Source organism: Aegilops tauschii, chromosome 3 (assembly GCF_002575655.3).
Source record: "Aegilops tauschii subsp. strangulata cultivar AL8/78 chromosome 3, Aet v6.0, whole genome shotgun sequence".
In the NCBI taxonomy this organism is placed as follows: domain Eukaryota; kingdom Viridiplantae; phylum Streptophyta; class Magnoliopsida; order Poales; family Poaceae; genus Aegilops; species Aegilops tauschii.
In genome coordinates, this window is record NC_053037.3 from 282,051,911 (window position 1) to 282,056,710 (window position 4,800).

The window sequence follows — 4,800 nt, forward strand, 5'->3', positions numbered from 1 at the left end:
AGTGAACCTCCAGTTGTCGTGTGCTATTCCTGTTGCTTCGTGATATGTTACAAATACCCGAGGTGAGACATGTTGGCATTCCTGTGGATCAACAACTTGTCCACTATGCTAGTTACCTCGTTACCGGTATTGTTCTCTTTTCTCGTTATCGTGTTCCGGCATCCCCGTGATCAAATCACAAAGTGTCTGGCCAGACGATGATGGATACCGTAACACCGAGAGGGCCCAGAGATATCTCTCCATCGTCAGAGGAGCAAATCCCAATCTTGAGCTATCAAGTTACTTGACACACTTTTCCATGAACCCGTAAGCCGCCGTAATAGCCACCCATTTACGGATGACGTTTAACAAACCCCAAAGTTCATGAAGCAAGCATGAAGAAACTCAATACTCTCATGGTCTAAGGAATCATGCAAACGTTAACCATCTCTGTGTTATGTACCAATAAACTTGTGATGAATGAATCTCATAGCATAACATCAATCCGGGTCGATTCAACACAAATGTTCTCTTAACATTGTGCCCTCAAGGTTGCTGACATAGACATGCCCATGATCAGGAAAACATAACCATCATGCAACACTTGAGCTAGTCTTAGAGGCCAGACTAGGAATACATTTTACCATTTATTATTCCACACGTGCATACGAGTCTTCCTCCGAGCCTCGTGGTTATTGCAGACTCGAGGACCATAGCAGTTATAGCATGGAACATAAACATAATTATGAACTCGGAGATAAATAATATCATTTATTATTGCCTCTAGGGCATATCTCCTACAGGCGTCTCCGCTTCCCCACGCTGCCTCGGCAACTGCTTGCCCTGACAAAGGCTGGCGTGGGCAGTTCTTTCCTTCATTGCTTCTTCCTTGCCTCGCTCCAGATCCCCTTTCCTGCTCTTTGCCGCCTCTATCTCCAGATCTGCTCCATCCTTGCTCTGCATCTGCCGCCCATGGCGCCGCGCAAGGTCAAGACTTCCTCAGCACCTGCTTGGTATGAGCCAGCCCTTGAGGCGCCCACCGTCACGGAGAAGAGCCTCGCCTCCGTGCGCCTGCTGACGGCGGGCGAGAGCAATGAGTGGGGGAAGACGGAGCTCCAGCTCGCGTCCGACGAGCCAGAGCCTGAGGGGAGCACCTTCTTCCCCTTCTTCTTGAGCAGCGTCGCCGTCGGGTTGGTTCCTCCCTTCTCTGATTTCTTTTATGAAGTCCTCGACCACTACGGGCTGCAGGCGTTACATCTCCATCCCAACTCTGTCCTCCTCCTGTCCATCTTCGCCTACTACTGTGAGGCGTACCTGGGCGTTATGCCATCCGTGGCGCTCCTGCGCCATTTCTTCTTCCTCCACGTCAGCGGCGAGCACACCTCCGAGTGCGCTAATTTCGTTGAATGCGGCAAGGCCAACTCGATCTCGAGCACCGGGAAGAGGGCCGACAACATCCGATCCAAATGGGTCATGATGGATGCCCAGCGCGCCGACCCGCGTCTGGTGTTGCCAACAGCGGCGCCCCCTCCCAACGGGGGGTGGCCCAAGGCGGAGCTTGTCGACGAGCGGGCATCGTTGGTGTTGGGGCAGATGATAACCGACCTGAGGCCGGGCAATGCGAGGGCGGCCAAGGTAATGGGGGCGATGCTCCTGAGGGAGTTCTTGATGCTGGGGGTTGCACCACTCCAGGCGCGCGCGCCCCCTCTGCGAGCTTGAAGAAGAGGAGAACAAGATCCGCCTGAGGCCAAGGGACCTGCCTGGCGATGAATTGGACGCCGTCCTGCGCCTCATAGTCGGGGACAACCAGGAGTACTCGCCTAGCGCCTTCGTTCCCCTGTTCCAACACAGGGACCGGGAGGAATTTGTTGCCTCCAGGCCGACTTTTGATTCGCGCGGGCTGGTGCCGCCAACGCTTCCAGGAGTTCCTAAGGCGTAGAAACCGGTGGAGGTGTCTTCTGGTGAGTCCCACGGAGAGGGAGAAGAGGAGGAGGACTCGGAGAAGACCCTGGAAGAGGTGGGGGAGACTTCCCCCCTGAGCAAGGCCGAGATTCTCTGCGCCCTTCCTGATGATGCCGAGGCCGACGCCTTCCAAGGGGAGAGGGAGCAACCCCTCATCCCAATGAAGGGTAGGTCGTCGCTGGTAGCCCGTGGTGCCGCCTCCGCCCTGGCACCTCCTGGGGCTGGCTCCGGCTCTGCCTCTACTCCGCCTGGCGCTGCTGGAGCCCGAATGCCTGCTCCTTAGGTCCCGAAGCTTTCAAGCTTCAAGCTTCCCAAGCGGTCAGTGGAATACATCGCAGTGGATCGGTAAGTGTCTTAAGCTTCGCCTTGTCCTTGTTGTTTCCTGATACTCGCCCCTGGTTGATCAGGCCGACATCTTCGGCGAAGAGGAGGAAGGAAGACGCAGCGGCCGTGCCTCCCGCGGAGAAAGGAGGCAACAGCGCCCGCATCTCCCCGGCCCGATCGTCCTCGCGAGGCCAAGAGGAGCATCGCCGCGTGGAGTCAGCCCCCATGGCCCCGCTAGCTCCGGAGGTGCCGGTACTTGGCGCGGCTGATGAGGTCCCAGCTGCTCCGGAACCCGCGGTCTCCCAAACCATGGTGACGATGTCGCTTCCTCCCACTGCTGCACCTCCACTCCATGGTTCTTCTGCTCCTGCTGCCGTCCTGGAGCATGCCCTTTCGGAGATGACCCAGCTGTAGGCGGATCTCCTGAGCACGGACCCGCGCCTGGTGGCTGGGCGTCTGGAGTTGGCCTCTGGCTGGCTTCACTCCGACCTGGCAGTTCGCGCGGCGCTGGGCTAGGCTGCTGTGGCTTCCGAGAAGGAGAAGCAAGGGGCCGCCAGCGCTTCAGCTGATTGTGAGGTGGCGCTAAAAGACGCCAAGGCCGCCCGTGACCACTGCCAAGTGCTGGAGGGCGAGCTCCAGAGCCTGTGCGACAAGCACGACGAAGAGGTGCGTTGCCGCCAAGCGAAGGAGGAGGAGATGAAGGCCCGGGAGGAAGCCGTCAAGAACCGTGATGCTGAGTTGGCGGAGCTGGGGAAGAAGCAGGCCGCCGAGTGCAACCGGTTGGAAGAGTTGGAGCGGAAGATGGGGACGAGGGAGGCCGATCTTGATGCCAATGCGCGAGTCCTGGCTGAAGACCGCGTGGCCTTTGCCGATCTCGAGAAGAGGTCCCGCAAGGCGCTGAAGACGCTCTACAAGCATGGCCTGGAGAAGCCTCTGGACACCGACGAGGACGGCCCCGCCCAGCTGCTTCCTCTCATGGTGAAGGCGCTTGAGGAGGTCGTTGATGGTCTCGGTCCCATGGCGGAGGCGGAAGCTCGCGTCCTGTCTTCAGCCGCGCTGACTCGCGTCTTTAGCCACCTGCACCTTCGCGACCCCAACGCTTGCCTTGACGAGCTGCTGGAGCCTGTAGCTGAAGATCAATATGAGGCGGCTGCCGCGGCCGTGCAGGATCAGGTGGGGGCCTTGCTGAGGAGGTTCCGCAGCTTTGTCTCCGCTCCTCTGTCCGGCGTCGTCGACCTTGCGGCTGGTGGTGAAGACAAAACCGCTCACGAGGGAGCGCCTTCCACAGGCGACGGCGACGTCTAGAGGTGACCCGCGGCCATTCTTCCCGTTCCGTTCCTGCGACATGTATCAGGCCTCGTGGAGGCGTTTAGACTTTTCATTTGGTATTGTGAGGACAATATGCTTGTAATATTTGCTTCGAGATTTCGCGATTTCCTTCCTATTTGCTTTGCGTTCTGCGTCGGCAGAGCCCGGCCCCGCGCATACCTCAACCGCCATTGGGCCGACCGGAGACCAGGACGGACCAAGGAGTGAGGGGCTACGTGACCAGTTAGGCTCCTGAGTCGCGATGCTCAGGAGTCCCCCTTGACGCGCAAACAGCATATAGGGAGAGTTCGTGGGGATAGATTAATGTTCTACGTCAGCAGAGCCCGGCCCCGCGCATACCTCAACCGCCATTGGGCCGACCGGAGACCAGGACGGACCAAGGAGTGAGGGGCTACGTGACCAGTTAGGCTCCTGAGTCGCGATGCTCATGAGTCCCCCTTGACATGCAAACAATTCCCATACTTGCCCTCGCCGAGGCCTCGGGAGGGGCGCGCGATGCCCAGGTCCAGGGGACCTAGTTAGGTGGCGTGCGCTTGGGCGTGACCCGAGCGCAGCCCCCGTGCCCAGCCCCCATGCACGGCTCTCCCGAGGGGAGGTGTTGCGGTAAGGCTGGGTGCTGAGCTCTGGGCTCCCTAAGGTTGGCACGACCGTGGGGTCGCCCTCAGTTGTTTATCACCAGCGCGGAGCATAGTGCTTCTGCTTGTGCACGGGCATAGCCGCTCCTCGGCAGTGTCGACAGCCAGCGCGGAGCATGGTGCTTCCACTTGGGCGTGGGATGGGGGCCCCCTCGGGGAGGAGCCCCCGGGGCGTGTACAGCCCCGCCCTGACACGTGGCTTGCACGGCAGGGCTGCGAGGTGTATCTGGGCACTCGTGAGCCAGCGCGGGACTCACGAGGCCCTACCTCAAGGCGGGTTGCGCCTGGTCTTGAGTCTTGGTGACTGTGTGTTCCTGCAAGGCGGTTAGATGCAAGCACTCTACATCCTCAGGTCCCGGCCCTCGAGCGAGCTCAGCCGCCGCTGGTATGCCAGGTCGCGATGCCGTGGTCAAGGCCAAGGGGTGAGGGCTGGAGAGCCAGTAAGAGCTCCTGAGTCGCGATGCTCAGGAGCCCCCTTTTAACGTGCAAGCGAATTGCATAGGATGAACAGACCCGTGGCGGGCGGCAATCGGGCAGGCGATATCAGTTGGCAGGTTAAGCATGGAGAGCA